The sequence below is a fragment of the Suricata suricatta genome, chromosome 6, assembly GCF_006229205.1.
Source record: "Suricata suricatta isolate VVHF042 chromosome 6, meerkat_22Aug2017_6uvM2_HiC, whole genome shotgun sequence".
NCBI classification, from domain to species: Eukaryota; Metazoa; Chordata; class Mammalia; order Carnivora; family Herpestidae; genus Suricata; species Suricata suricatta.
The window spans coordinates 28,135,893-28,152,539 of record NC_043705.1 but is presented as its reverse complement, the minus strand read 5'-3'; the positions used below and the strand labels follow the sequence as shown (position 1 = coordinate 28,152,539).

At 45.1% G+C, this 16,647-nt stretch overlaps 1 long non-coding RNA gene across 1 annotated transcript; it reads right to left on the bottom strand.

The window, feature by feature from the left end:
- Window positions 1-3,033: 3,033 nt before the first annotated feature.
- Window positions 3,034-6,219, bottom strand: LOC115294887. Its single transcript, XR_003910205.1, has 3 exons — window positions 6,063-6,219; window positions 5,875-5,971; window positions 3,034-3,179 (listed from the first exon to the last, which is right to left on the bottom strand). It is a non-coding gene; the product is annotated as an uncharacterized LOC115294887 (long non-coding RNA).
- Window positions 6,220-16,647: the final 10,428 nt, after the last annotated feature.

Genomic DNA, 16,647 nt, shown 5'->3' with positions numbered 1-16,647 from the left:
GCATACTAGGCATTCCTATATAGTTGTTCTTAAATGCATGTTTGTATCTGCATTTTCACATAATAGTGATAAACACTTGAGAGATAAAGGTCTGAAGTAAATTTTCTTTATTTCTAAAATGAGTTCTATTTTAATTACTTTGGGGATTTTACTGAACCACAGTCTCAGTTTCCTCATCTAAAAAATGGTATGAATAAGAATACCTACTATATAGAATTACAACTGAGGATTCAGTGAGATAATCTGTGTAATGTGGTATTCACATAGTAAATGATCGAACAACGTTATTTTGTTGTAACTGATATTATTCTTTTGGTTTCTGCTTCCCCCACCTTTTTTTTCCTTGATCTTTTTTCATGTAGAAAATGGTGAATACCAGTTTTTAGGGCTACACAATCTCCCTCCTATGATCTATGGCATTTGGCTTGGCCATTCCCCATGTGGATGGCTCTAGAATTTTCCTTTTTATTATAAATAATGTTATGATGAGCCCCCTTTCCATATGTTGGAAATGTGTACTTATGGGTCCTTCCCACATTGCACCCAGGGCACTCCCAGCCCATCTCCAGTGATACTAGCTCAAAACAGGTGTTTCTGTTTGTGACTTTTCTGGATAAGCTGGAAGCTGATGAAGAACAAGAATTTCTGCAGAGGAACATGACAAAGGGGAAAGGGGGAGGGGCTTTTTGGCTAGCCAGATCTGGGCCAGAATGATGGTGCTGACATTCCTAGCTGGGATCTCAGTCAGGTAGTCTAACCTCTTTGTTTCCCTATTTCACAAAGGAGACTAAAATGACCTACCTCAAAGCTTTGCTGTGGGGCTGGAGATGCAGATAGAAGCATTTCTAGTACCGCCATGTGATGGGTACAGAAAGCATTTGCTGCCATTATTGCTATTACTCCTTGTTTGCAGACAGATGATCTCTGGCCTGTTGGAGGTTGGCCCCTGGAGGAAGCTAGGTAAAATGTTAAGGTTAAATAATAACACTATAACCTGATTTGATGAAACTCTATGGCAGAGAGAGTCCCTTTGTCTTTTAGGATAACCCTTCCTTAGATGGCCTAAGAGCTGGAGCCTGGGCCTTTAGGTGCCTTTCCCAAGATTGCTGAGGTGGTTCGTAACTGACATGAAAGCACAGGTCATGGCGACCTGTCAGAATAAACCTCCAAGTTTAGCCCCAGAATGACGATGCAAGCCTTTTCTTCGTTTCCCAGCCTCCCCACCGCTCTTTCCATTTATTTTAGAGCTTAGAGAAAATTCATTGTCTCAGTTAGAGAGGTTTCACATGTCTGACACTAGGGGAAGGGGCCGGTGGGACCTATGATTGCTCTGGGAATAGATGAGATTTGTACATGCTGTTGAGGTGCGAGATGAGAGACGGCTAGGAAAGAGAGAGGATCATTAGAAGAATTATAAAGATAGGATTGTCTATCATCGTATAGCAGTGGGTGAATCTAAGAGAGATCTGGGTGGTGATATTTCAAATGTGTGTGTTTTTTCTCTTACCTAGAAATCTTTATTTTAGATTGTTTATTATATTAGTATTAGAGACCCAACTAAAGTGGCTTTAGAAAAACAGGAAGAAGGGAAGGAAGCAAGGAAGGGAGAAAGAGAAAGAAACAAGAAGGAAGAAAGAAGTGGAAGGAAGGAAGGAAGAAAAAAAAGAAACAGGAAAGAAAAGAATAAAAGAAAGGAAAGGAAGGAAGGAAGAAGAAAGAAAAGGAAGGAAGGGATGAAAGAAAGAAGGTGTTGACAAACATACCTGGCTGCTCTTAGCTCTGTTCTTGTACCTGTTGGCTTTGTTCAGCATTTCTTCCAGGATAACAGGAAGGTGGGCACCCCCAACTCCGGGTTTACTTCCCATCATCTTTAATGTCATCTGTGAAAGGATGAGCCCTTCTCTTTCCTAATAGTTCCAACACAAGCCCTAGAATGGAGCCTCATTGGCCAGGCTGGAGTCATTAGCCCTTCCAGAACCTTCTTGAACTGTGGCCAGGGGAATTATATGCTGTTTGGGCAGGCTGAGGTCATGTGGCTCTCTCAGGAGCTAGGCTGTAGCACCTGCTGTTCTGAATCATACGGGCTGAGAGAAGGGAGAGGTGGTTTCTGAAGGAAAATGAGGGTGTATTTACCGAAGAAAAAGATTCCTGGGCAGGCAAAAGCCACAGACTTCTGCTCCATTTATTATGTGCTGCTGTTTACTCACTTGAAAATTTCCTCTGTGCAAATGAAAGGGTGCCCCATGAATGGCTGGTGTCAGGTGAAACACCCAACCTTCATAGGAATATAATTATAATGTATCACCTTTTATAGTTTTCCTACAGCCTTTGTGTATACCACAAATAGCGGAATTGTACATGACTATTGAATTTGAGTTCAATAAAGGATTTGTACCACCTGAATTACACCTCTAAACACAAGATAGGATACATTAACTTAATTACTGTTGGACTCAATAACATAGGCCATTGCCCTGGGAATTTATCTTGTGTTGTACTCAGAGAGAGGAACTGGGCATCATTTCTAAAGGCAGTCAATTTCCAATTATCCATGTTAATGGAAGAACGCAGCATGTGGAAACTCTAAATACTGTTTCTCTTTGGCTTAAGCAGGGGACATGATTTTTTATTTTTCCACCTGAGTTGCTTGTTTTGCTTAGACTTAGGTAACATGAAAGAGTTCGCATTATCTGGGTCTATACTTTCTTTTCTTTTTTCCCTCCTTGATTTACACAGTGGGAAGTGTATTTTATTTTATTTTTTGGATATTTATTTCTAAACTTTTCATTCTGAACTAATTTTAGACTTACAGGACAGTTGCAAAAATAGTACAGCAAGCTTTCTTTATATCTCTTACTTAGCTTACCTTAATGATGACATCATATAGAACCATAGTGCAAAGCCAGGAACCTAACACTGGCACAATATAATGAATCCACTATACACTTTATCTGAATTTCACCAGTATTCCCCCATTGTTGCTTTTCTACTCCAGCATCCCACATTTGGTTGTAATTTATCTATAGTATTCTATAATTTTGAACAGTTCTTCAGTTTTACTTATTTTTCACGATCTTGGACTTCTGAAGAATACTTGTTGGGGCCCATCCAGCCAGAAGTGCTGTGTGGCCTTTGGGACCCTGCTTCTCCTACTTGAAAATGTGTGCGCTTGACTGCACCTAAATGGATCAGAGACTGGAGTTAGTTTTCCTATTATTCATGCCACTTGGTAATTGCAGTTTCAGCAAATGGGCAGACTTTCTTATTGAAACTTCCTCCCTGGTTAGAGGCACCTTACTCACAGACTATTGTTAACCTTTAAAGAAAAATAGCCTTGTCATAAGCCTCAGTTAATATTACACTATGTACGCAAAATAAGACTCCTGCTGATGTATTTTTAGTGGTAAAGTATGTTTTTTGATCCTCTGTATTGTACTCCATTTCTGTCTTTAACTTTCTGTTCTCTCTTCCGTGAAAACAATGATCTATTCTGAAACGTGATTCCTAAGAAGTTGCAAACAATGTAATCATTAAAAGAAAGATGTAATCACCTATGGTATATAAGACACCAAGTTTCACAGTAAAGCGTGGTCTCTTCCACCATTCATGTTGTCAGTGTTCTTTCTTGTAGATATTTCGCCCACACCAACCCACTACTCAGGGACCCTTAGACTCTGGTGCGTGGGCTGGTCCCCCACAAATACTGATCAATTATTTTGTAGAATGTCCTTCAGTTTGGGTTTGTCTGATGTTTTCTCATGTCTGGAATGAGGGTATGCATATTTTTGGCGAGAACACCAATCTGATGTCCTTCTTGTGCATCAGATCAAGAGGTCATGATGTTAATATATGGTCTTAGCACTGGTAATATTAATTTTCATCACTTGGTTAAAGTGGTTTCTGCTCCAATTCTCCATTATAAAGTTGGTCTCTTCCTTTTGTTATAAATATCTTGAGGGAGGTACTTGAAGATTAATCCTGTCTTGTTTCTCTTCAAATTTCCAACTACTGATTTTATTACTCATCAATAGACCTTGTCTGTAACAATGATTACTGTGGCGTTTGACTAATAGTGATTTTCTACTTCCTTCTTTCATTCTACACTTATTAATTGGAATTCTACGGTAAGGAAGAAATGCCAACTCTCACTATTTATTTATTTACCCACCATTCATTCATTCATTACATCAGTACTCACGGACATCTATGTTATCTTATGGTTTAAATACAATATAGTAATTATTTATTTTGTTTCCAAAAATTTTCTAACTTTGGCCATTAGGACCTCCTTCAGGTTGGATCCTAGTCTTTTGACAAGCCCGCATCTTTTCGAATGCTTTCTTACTTTCTGGCAGTACAAAACGTGCTAAGCTTATCTTCTATTGCCCTGCTCTAGCCTAGCGATCAACCTCTTCTCAAGGAGCCCTGGTTTCTTTTATTAGAAAATAGTATTTAGAAACCAAGACCTGGGCACTAGGTATGCTCATTGCTACTTGGTCGTTCTATAATCTCTCAGTAGCTAGGGCTAGGAAACATGTCTGCATGTACAAATGTATGCATGTGCATACATCTATATTTCTTGCACAACAGGTTGGTGAATTAAATGACCTTAGCAACAGAGATGAAGACTATTCATAGTTCCAACAACATGGATTCTCTTTTCCTAAGAAGGGAAATTTAGCTACTGCTAAATTAACTTAGTTACTGCTGAATGTTGACCTACCAGAAACAGAAACTGCCACTGAACCTTTGTATTTCAGATCTCTTCCAACTTGGAATGGGCAACATTACATTCTGACCAGGACTGACAGATATTCTGGGTTCAGATTTGCCTTTCCAGGATGCTCTGTCTCAGCCAGCACCACCAGCAGATATAAGGATCAAATTAGTGTTTGATGTCCTGACATGGGATATCACATAACATTGCCTTGGACCAGAAAACTATTTTAGAGCAAAGGAGGCAGGGCAGTGAGCACATAACCATGGAACCACTGACCCTTTTGTGTACTACACCATCCTGAACCTGATGGCCTGGTTAACAATGGGAACAACCTCTTAAAGATGTAGCTGAAGTATTAATTTAGAGGTAGCATCCTGCAAGGATGGGGCAGCATTCTTTAGGCTGAGTGTACACCTTAAACCAAATGCTGTTCTATAGTGCTATGTCCCCAGAAGACAGGATACATTGGTCTGAGACTCAAGGATGGTAAGAAAAAGCATCCATGCACATCATCATTCTCATTGACCCATGTGGAGAATTTGCACATTTTTCTGTTTGCAGCTAGAGAGCCTATATCCCAGCTGGGGGATGCTTCCACTAGGGTACACAGTGGGTGTTCCACTAAACTTAAACTATGGCTGCTTCCTTGTCACTTTGGGCTTCCCATTTGACAACAGAAGACCAAGCACAAAATGGAATTGATCCTCATCATCATGAGGAGGTAGGAGTTGGGTATGTGGTGGTGGTAAGAGAAATATATTGAACATCAGGTCCAATCCCTTAGCATTTTTAAGATCCCTTAGCATTTAAGATCCCTTAGCATTTTTATGACTACTTATAGCTGTAAATGGGCAAGGATAGCAGATACAGCCTGGTAAAGGCATGGTGATCTGGGGCTTAGATTCTTCATGAATAAGGTTCGGGTTGCCACACTAGGCAAGTTACCCAGGCTAGCAGAAGGACTACCCAAGGGGAGGGGAAGGACAAGCATCAGTTATAATTTCAAGACCAAGTGAAGCAACAACTAAGTAACCTACCTCTTGTGTGATTTTCCAGAAAGTATAACCTATCAGAATCCTGGAGAAGTTGTGGGTGGAGGGGATGACTTTTAACATGAGCAAATGGATGTCAGTGGTGCTTCTTAGGAGACTTACCCTTGGCAGAGATTGTGTACCCTCATACCTCACACTTCTGGTAGTCAGCAGTCAATGCCACAGGAAAATTAAAGACCAGTCTCTCTTGGGGAACAACCTGGGGGGTAGAACTCTGTTTTGTAAGGACACAGGTCCGATCCGGCCCTCCCCACCGGGCCTTCCCAGCCTTCCCGGAGCCGGTGGCTCACCTCCGCGGTGGAAATGCGCCCAGCAGAAGCCCAGGCGCCAGCTGGGGGGGGGGGAGGCAGTTCCCCACCTGCCTCAGGTCAGATCCAGCCTTCCCCTGTACTTAAAGGGGAAGGCGCCGGCTCCTCCTGAAAGGGCGCACCTTAAGGAGGGACAACTCCTGCGGTGCCCAATCGGGAGAGGCTGGCCTATACCTTTGACCTTTCTAGAGGCGGGCCTAGTCGCGCCCCACATGGGGCGTCTTGGGCCCACTCTGATTGGTCAATACTCCAACTATTGTGATTGGCTCCCACAACTGCCAGTGTTGATGGGGGGGCAGGGATTGGATCACTGTCATCATTTCCTGTAACTCCCCCTCCCAAAGGCATAAAAGGCCCTGCCCTGCCTTTGTTGGGGCTCTCTCCACGTGGCCAGCGGGTTGGGTGGAGACCATGAGCCCAAGCTTAAGCTTGTAGTAAAGGCCCTTTGCTTTTGCAGGCGTGACTTGGTCTCCCTAGCAGTCTCTGGTGTTTGTTTTGGGGTGATTTTACAAACTTGGGTACAACAGTTTCAGAGCTCTCTCTGGGTCCAGGCTAAAGCAATTTTCCAGTGGGGACCACACCCATGCTTGGCTTTCTTTGCCCGCACTCTCCTATTCTCTTTGTTACTCGTCTCCCCACAGCACTCTATCAATAAATCACTTTCTCAGGAATTCTTGCCTCAGGCTCTGCTTCTGTGGAACAACCTCAGATAGTACCGATTGATTATTTTTTTTTTATTAATGCCATAAATCTCTGGTGGTAAGATATTCCCAAATAACATGACTTAATGGCCACATAGTGTTCTTCTATATAAATGTAGCTAATTTAACCAGTCCCCTGTTTCTAGGAATTTAGAGTGTTTCCACATTTTCACTATTACAATAATTCTAAGAACATCATTGTTGACAAATATTTGCACATATTCTTTTTTTTCAAGATTTTATTTTTAAGTAATCTCTACATCCAGTTTGAAGCTTGAACTCACAACTCTGAGATCAAGAGTCACATGCTCCACCAACTGAGCCAGCCGGGTGCCCCTCTTTGTATGTACTCTTAATTATCTGAGTAGGTTAAATTCCTGTGGGTGAAATTGTGAAGTCAAAGGTCACAAACATTTTGTGGCTTTTAATATAAATGTGAACTTGGCCTCCAGGAGCATTGTGCTACTTTATGAGCCCACAGAGAGTGTAGGAAGGAGACTTTCCCCCATATCTGCCAAACAGAGAATAATGAGTAAAACAGTCTTTGCAAATTTGATAGGTGATGTATTATTTTAATGTGCTTTATTTTGGTTATTAGGCTGTTGATTCATATATAACTTGGGCATTATGTATTTTTTTGGCAAATTGCCTGTTCAAAGCCTTTGCCAATTTTCTCACTGATTTATTCTTTCCTTTACTGATTTGTTTGAATTCTTTTTGTAGTGGATTCAAAGGATGTGGAAACTTTAATTGTTGATATCAAGGGTACCTCACACTTCTTCAGAGTCGAATGCTAGGGTAGAGGTGCTATAGTCCTCTTCCCTCATTTTAGGAGAGGAGAAACAGAGTCCTAGGAATAGCCCGCATCCCTATTGATAGAGAGGAGTGGGGAGTGAAGTTCTCCTCCTTCTTATGAATGCTCATTGAAAATTAATTGAATATATAAGGTTCAGATGATATGTACATATGATAATCTTCCTAAAATCCTGATAGGTGTGTGCTATTATTACCTACACACTACCAATAAAGAAATGGAAGCATATAGAGAGGAAAACACTTGTGCAAATCACAGAGGCATTAAGTGACAGAGCAGAGATCCAAACACAGGTCTCTCTAACGCTAGGGTATATGCTCCTAACATAGGATATACTGTTTATGTCATACTTCCACACTGAGATGTCTTTAGAAGAAGGAAAAGAACATTGCCCACAGTTCTGCCTTCACATATCCACGGCTAGTGTGCTCCCCGCCCCATTCCTTCCTGCTGAAATCCTTCTGGCCACCCATCTCTACAATTTGATTTTTTTTAACCTATATTTCTCCATATTGTTTCATGGATTTTATAGCTGTCATTTTAATAACCTGCATAATAGTCCTTTGTTGGGCACATGTTAGCTTTGTAAATTTCATGTTCTCCCATCAAAGATCTTGGGAGAGCTTTCTTGGGACCCCTGCTGTCTCCCACTACTCACAGTTCTCCTTGGCTTGATAACTCCTTTTTACTTCATGCCTTCAGTGAAATAATACAAATTTAACTTGCAAATTACCTGAGGATGTCTTTCATAGTTATAGGCATCTGTAAATTATATGTGAATATGTGTATAGCCAGGCAAATTCATCCCAACACTTTGACTTTAGAAAAATTTAGTGCACAGGAGTGTGTAAGTTATTAAAATTTCTACTTTGAGCCTGTGTTTCTTGGTCTATAAAGGAGTGAACTCACCTGCTCGTCTAAGCCTCATATGTGAGACATTAATAAGAAATCACACAGTTAGTTGTAAAGCATCTTATAGGAACAGCAGTGACACTGCCGTATCATATTTATAGTGTTTCCCATGTGTAGATACTAGGCAAGTTTTACATCCCTCTTAATCCTCCTCACAGCCCTAAAAAGAAGGTATACCATTATTTTCTTCATTTTACAGGCAAACAAATGGGGCTAGAGGGATTAATCAACTAGTCTGAGAGTCCACAGCTAGAAGGAGGCTGAGCTAGTATTTGAACCAAGGTTCGCCAGAGCCTCAGGGCTCTGTGTGGTTAGCACAGTGATGGAGGTTTGTGTCTTCTTGCTGATCCATCAAGGCCTTCTGGAACTGTGTTGCCTTCAGATGATGCCTTCCTAGCATTGTCCATTCCCAGGGCTTGAGCTGGTTCAGTTTAGGGTGTAGGACTTTGCTGACCCATCTGTATTCCATTTGGGGAGTTTGTATAAGAAATATTTATAGGAAGTTTGGTTTTAGTTCAAGCTAGTTGCTCAATGGTCTTAGGAATCTTTTCAAGTTAGTTCATGTTCCAGTAATAAATACTTTTAACACTCAGGCTCCTCTGGGGGCTCAGCAGACGAGTCTGGTTCATTTTTACTGTGTTTCTAAGGCCCACCTGGCTCTGTGTGACCTTTTCAGCTTCCCATTTGCTCTCTCATTTCAATTTCAGCTTGAAGGCTTCTTAGAGAGCCTCCTCCATGAGGAACTCCATTTCTGTGCTCAGTCTTGGGATCCTTGCTGAGTTGGGGGCCTCTTTCAGCAGTCTTGCTTGCTGGAGGTACAGTCAAGCTCTCTTCTGACATGGCATACCCAAGCCTCCATTTCCCCAAGGTGTGAACCTGCATAATCCCCAAACTAAAACAATTCTAATGGCAGAATTCTGCTAATGACCCGGAGAGGGAAGGAGGCTCCGCCAGCCTATTGTGAATCTTTGTACTGTGTGTAGAGGCTGATGCCCACACAGGGGTGCTTTTCTTGTCTTTAAATGAACACAAAGTTAATGAGGAAAAAAAGCACCTTGGATGGCTTTTCTGGGAGGGGAAAAGAAAATTGTCTTCAAGAATCCAAAGGCTTGTTGTTTAGTCAACAGAGACGAGGTAGCTCCATATTTCCCATCTCAGAGCATAGTGTAGGGGGAATGGAGTGAGGTACTATGCCTCATGGTGTAGAAATGGAGTTAGAAGCCAGAGTGCATGGGGTCAGATCCCTTATAATTCTGAGCAAGTCATTAAACCTCTCCAGACCTTGGTTACTTTGACCATGAAGTGGGAGGACTGTGGCATTCAGTTTACAGTGTTGGGTGAGGAACCTTTGACAAACAAGCATGTGGATAACATTTATTATGTGTAAGACACTGTGCTAAGCACATTACCAATACAAACTTGTTTAATTCTCTTGATCATCCCATGAAGTAGGCACGACACTGTCTTACTGAATTTAAGATGCATGCTGTTTTAACTTCTCTGGAATGGGGTGCATCTGACAGCTGACAGTGTCTCCCAGACTCCAGGGACTGTGTTAGCCACTGGAGAATTGGGAGAATGTTCCCGGCAGAAGGATGTCAGAGATTTTTGGAGACCTGCAGGAACATGGAGGACAAAAAAAGAGATGATTTTTTTTTCCAGCTGGGCTAAACAAGCTTCCCTTAAGTGCTGCCAACCAGCATGGAGGTCTTCCCTATTAGAAGCTCCATGAAGATAGGGGCTGGATTTGTCACATTCAACTGTTGTATCCTGGGTGTCATCCAGTGTGACACAAAGGGTCTGTTCTGTAGCTGATTGGTGAATGTTGAAATGAAGATTCAGAGGTTGCTTTCCCATCCCCTGTGACTTCTCACAGATACATCAGTCCCTGGAGGTCTTTCTCCCACAATCCTTGGGCATCTTGTTAGATTTTTCCCCACAGGACTGAGGAGGTGGGGACAGCACCTCACTTTGTTTGACCAGGTGTCCTGGAAGCAGCCATCACTATTTGACACAGAGAGGGCCTTAGTGTTCCCCGGCTGAGGACCAAACACGTGGTCCCTGGTACCCAAATACTATTTTGCACTCTAAGCTGATGAGGTTACACGCTCAGCATGGCTCCCAACTCCTGTTCAGTCCTTTGGTCCTGTGTCCAAAGAGTCACAGTTTTCAGTGGCTTCTGAAACACAGTCACAATCTTAAGTAATTGGCATGACTTCCCATTTTACTATCTTGCTGACTACACTATACATTTCATGGGAATAGGTACTAAACTTCATGAGAACAACTGATATTGTATATAAATGAATTAGGAACAGTCCATTTACATCAAATGGTAACTTTTTACTAGTGTGAGATTTAGTGTGGGAAATGAGAGACACACAGAGGGCAGGGAAGGAGATGGCAGTGGTGGGGTTGAGTGCTGTGGTGGGTTGACATCAGGTAGTGCCTGGTTCAAATCCTGGCTCTTCCATTTACTCACCGAGGGATCCTGGATGAGAGGTAACACAACTCTGGGACTCATTGTCTCCATGTGTGCAATGGGTTTTATCTCGATGCCTATTTCTTAGGAGATTGTTGTGAACATTATATAATACACAGGACTTCAGGATCTGTGATATGTGCAATGCATATCAGCAAATGTTTCTAGTATTGTCACTCTTCTGGTTTTCTTCTCTGTGGTCAGGACTTTGGCCCCCTTTTCTTTGTCCTTGGGTAGCTGCTTGGCCATTACGCTTTCCTGATGGTTATTTTCATTTATTTGTGAAGTATTCATTTGCTTAAAATCAATTTCTCCCAAGCTGGGTTGCCCATACACTCTGCTTGGTGGGGCTCTGCTTGGTGGGGAAGGTGAGGGAGGGTGGGGAGAAAGCAAGAAGGTATGCGTGTGGGGCGGGAATGGCCACGGGGGATGCAGGGAGATAGAGTGAGCCTGGCTCTGCTGAATACATATAATCAATAGGTGAAATCGACATCTTCGTAAAAGCTACAGGCCTGCTGGGTGAGCTTTTTTCAGTGGTGCCAAGAATGTACCGATTTCATTTTTCCTCTCATTGGGGCCAGGATAGATTCATCCTCAACCAGCAGAACAGTCTGGGAATGGGGTAGCCATGTCATCCCTCACTGTTCCCACCTTCCATCGGTGGAGTGCTTTGGTGTTAAGGTATTGACACAAACCTGGGAGCTTCTTTGCTTTTGAGAAGGGAAGGAAATAAATACGATGAGGCCCAGGCATTCACTCATTCACTCAATATTTATTGTCTACCTACTAGATACCAGATGCATGTTTTTAAAGTTTATTTAGAGCAGATGGGGAGGGACAGAGAGAGAGGGAGACAAAGAGAAAGAGAATGCCAAGCAGTCTCTACACTGTCAGTTCATATCCTTATGCAGGGCTCGAACTTACCAACCTGTGAGATCAGACCTGAGCCAAAATCAGGAATTGGAGGCTTAACCGACTGAGCCACCCAGGTGCCCCCAGATGCTTTTTAAAGCACTGTGCGTGTAACAACAAATGAGACAGACATGCCCAGACCCCCGTGCTTTGAATGTCTGGTGGGAGATTGACATTGTACAGCTATGACGGGAGCAGTGGGGATGCTGGGGTCAGGAGAGCCTTTGCCGAGGACGTGGCCTGAAGCTGTAGTCTGAACGGTTGGCAGGGGCTGGTCAGGAGAAGGTCGGGGAGGGAGGAGAGCATCCAGGCTGTAGGGAGCCTCCACAAATTAGCCCTGGAGGGGCCAGGGGTTGGTGATCAGAGCGGGAGGAGGAGAGGGTTGTGTAGGACTGAAGGGCTGGCAGCACCCAGGCTCAGCTGGGTGGATAGGGAGTCATGGTAAGGTGCCTGGTCGTCATTCTGGGAGCACGGACAGGTCGGTAAGGAGAGAGAAGTGCTCACATTGGTACCGACACCGGATGACTCTGGTGCCAGCAGGGAGAGTGAATCACACATCTCTAGCACAGAGGAAGAGACCCTTGGAAGGGGCTCCATGCAGTTTGGAGGCAGGGTAGGCAGGGACTGGACTGAAGAGGTGTAGCAGTGGGCAGAGCGGGCAGAGCGGGTATAGCTGGAAATCTGCAGAGGTGGACTTGACAGGTGGGATATCATTGAAAGTGGGGGCTGTGGAGGAGGTTGGAATGGGACCAGCATTTGGGGTGGTGGCGGTTTTCCTGAGGTGGGGACATGGGCAGGGAGCAGGTTTAGCTAGGAGACATGGCTCAGGCGTTCACTTTTGGAAACATTGAGTTCAAAATAGCAGTGAAACGGCCAAATGGGGATATAGGCCATATAGGAGGTAGAAAGTCTACTGCTAAAAATAAACCTGGGTTGATGACCAACCAGGTGAGTATGGTGGGCACCTCTTTGATCCCATGGAGCCCAGTGGGTGGTTCTCCTTGCAGCCAGCATAGCCTCATGGAGTGGGGGCTACACTTAGAACTTTCTACTACTAGATCCACCTCCGCTCTTTCTGTGACCTTCAGCAATCCATCTAACCTTTCTCTGCGCCTATCCTCAGCATAAAATGGTGATAGTTATGTCTGCTTCAGACTACCCAGTAGCATGTGTCTGAGGATCCATTAAACTGAAAATAAAACATGTGGGGCACTTTGGAAATAAGAACTATGTTAAAACAAGGAGTTATTATAGTTGTGCGTAAGCCAATGAAAAGCAGAAATACAGCCCCAAGGCTCAGTATTGATTCTGGTCCCGGGTACTTCCCGCAGCCGAATAAATCTGACATTTCTGCCCTCAAGTGCTGGCTGCACGGATGGCAGGCCTCCAGCTCCCAGCCTCCTTGCCCCTGTTCCAAGGTCACGTCCTTTCTTGGCTCAGGCCAGATCCAGCACCCCCACACCTGCCCGTGGTGCTCTGGCTGCCCTTCCCACCCTGCTGGGTGGTTACGGGGAAGGTTCCAGTTGTGAAGTTGGAGACTGGCCAAGAGCAGATGTCCTCTGATTAAACTGGAGACAGGCCCGCTGGAAAAGCAGAGTTTAGATCTGCAGGAACAAGGGATTTAAGGGCTACCAATGGAAAGGTCTCTAGACGAGTTTTCAAACTTACAAATGCATTAAGGGTTTCAGAATTTGCTTCATTCATTGAGTCACTGGATAAATATTTACGGAGTACCCATTGTCAGGTTCTGATACAAGCCTGGGGATACAGGAGTAAAAAGATGCTATGTATGTCCTTTTGGAATTCATATTTGGATTGCGAAAGAGAGAGACAAAGGCACTAAATGCTCTTATGGGACAACCAGGTACAAGCAGTGACATGGCTGGCTGGGAAGGGCCCATTTTAGAGGAAGTGACATGGAGCTCAGATCTGACAGCTAAGAAAGAGCTGACCTGGGCAATGCAGGAAGAGTGCGTTCCAAGCGAAGGACCTGACCAGTGCCAAGTACCTGAGGTGAGAACATGTTTGGCATGTGTGCAAAAGCGTGACAAGGAGTGCGGCTAGGATCCAGGGAATGAGAGGGAGGAGAAGGGGGCCAGATGGTGCAGGGCTTTATCAGTCCTGGGAAGGAGTTTGGATTCTTGTTTTAGCGTCATAGTGAGCCATTGAACTGTTCTTTTCAAGGGAGTGACTTCTGTTTCAAAGTGACTATCCTGAATGGATAATGGATCTGAGGGAAAGGAAAGAATCAAGGCAACCGACCAAGAAGCCACTGCAGCCTTCCAGGTGAGAAGCAGTGGCCGTGTGGACCGGTGGTGCCAGTGAAGGTGGACTGGCGGGTGCCGGGCAGCGGAAGGGGTCAGCTTGCTGATAGACAGGAGGTGAGGGGCGAGGGGAACAGACATGCCTCCTCAGCTTCCGGTCCTGGCATGCGGATGTGCATGCGGATACATTTGCTCTGGAGTAGGGATTGCTCAGAGTACAGGTTCATGGAGGGAAATCTAGACTCCTATTTTGACCTGGAAAAGTCTGTCATACTGATGGGGCGTATGGAGGAGATATCAAGTATGTCATTGGACACACAGCTGGAGCCACCAGACACTTCTGGGCTAGAAATGCAAATACAGAATGTCAGCACGGGACTGGATATGAACACCCAGGGAAAGGGTTTAGAGAGAGCAGAGGCCCAGGCTGGGGCCCTGGAGATGACTGATGGGAATGACTGGCGGGGAGGAGGAAAGCCGGCAGGCGTGGTGTCACGGGAGCCTAAAGAAACCTCTCAGAGGCCAAGAACGGCAGGACTCAGGTCTCCCACTCGTTTTGACGACTTGGAGGAGGTTGCTGATGGTGACAAGTCACTTCACTTAGTCAGTGAGGATGAAAAGCACATAGAGTGGGTGGAAGAAAGAACTGGAGCTGAGGAGGCAGAAATGACATTTGGGGACAACTCTTTGGAGAAGTTTTGCTGTCAAATTGGGCAGAGAAATGGGGAAGTGGGGGAAGTGGCTGCTTGGTTGGGTTTCTGTGAAAGTAAGAAACGGTCTCTGTCATTTCTAAATCTCTCATTGTGATACACCCAGGACATGATCCTTAAATACCGGAAATATTTCCATGATAAAATCAACTGTGGATGACATGCAGTCCCCAATATATAGCTGTCACTCCACTCCTTTCTCTCCCTTTCAAGAATGCTTCTAGGAATGTAAATCAGCCAGAGTAATGTTGGGATAAGCATCTGCTACTTTTTAGGAAAAATCATAATCTAACTTCTACACCTCAAACCACACACAACTAAATTATTTGTGGTGACCGCATCATATCGATTGAGAAATGCTGGCTGAGTGTGGTTTCAGTCCACGGCTGGGTGTCATTCATTCATTCATCGAATGTTTTCTGACCTCTCTCTGTGTGTCAGGAGCGCGGCTCTAGACAGTGGAAGCAGAGATGAACAAGCCAAACATGGCCTCTGTCCTCACATAGCTGCCCAGGTGGGGGGCACAGATGTGGAATACGGGATTCCAGGTGCAGTGAGACTAAGCTGGAGAAGTGTTGTGTTCCCAAAGAGAGGCTCTCTAGGGTCTTGGCCAGGTCCACAGGCTTAGCAAGAGGTACTCCGAAGAGGTCAGGGTGTATAGGCTACAGGGGTGAATTAATAGGACCCAAGTTGGGGGTGGGTGTAGACAGTGGCTCAGGCAGAACTGAGCACCCAGTGCTGGAGGAAGCCTATCCCCACTGGGGCCTGTACCAAGACCCACTTGTCCAAGAACTCAGGGGAGGAGGAAGGCGTGGCATGAGAGGCAGCCAGAGCTGCAGTCAGGGGACAGATGTGCAGAGTCTGGAGTCTTCACCCAGAGTTGGGTTTTCATCAGGAAAGCACCATGAAGGGTTTTAAGTGTTTATGTTAAAAGAAGAGGGGTGAGTGTAGCAGACTTGTTTTCAAAGAGCACTCAGCTGTCTGGGGAGTGGGTGTGGTTGTACAAGAGAAAGGCAGCCGGTGAGTGTCACCTGTATGCAAACAGAGGACCGCGTTAATTCCTTTCCAGCCCTTTGTGACTGGGCTGCTGAGGATTTGGAAACCAGATTGGGAAGGGAGGTGGGGGCAGGTTAAGGCTGGCTTCCCTATCTGTGTCCTGAGTTCCTGAAGCCTGGTCTAGTTTTCCTCCTCTCCTTCCTCCCTTGGAGGAAAATCCAACAGGCTGGTGTGCGGGGGCCAGCTCTCAAGGGATGGGAACAGAGCAGACCTGGTCTTCTCTGCAGAACATCAAAGGATACGCGTAGGTCTAATGTGGGGATCCAGGGATGTAGAAATTACAGAAATGGAGGCAGACGGACCGTTTTAAGGGATTGACAGCACTAGGCATGGTATGGGGCATGGCAGTGCAGAGCCATGGGCACAGGACCAGGAGCAAGAAGGAGCAGTGTCGAAATTCACTCATCTCCCAGAGGCCCGCCTAAGGAATGCTGATTCAGCAAGTCTGGAGCACCGGCCAGGAATCCGCATTTTTAAGAAGCCCTCTCCTCCCTCGACCGAGGTGATTCTGACCTAGGTGGCCCGGCGACCCTCCTTTTGAGGATGCCTCTACGCTGGCTTCTTGGCCTTGTATCCTTAGTGCCCTCAGTGGCTTTCACCGGCTTGAGCCTGAAAGCTTATTTGGGCCCTGCAGTGAGCGGTGGATAACCACTTCCCCGGCAGCCCCGCCAGGGGCGGCGGGGCTGGCGGGCGGGCGGCACGGCAACGCGCGGCCG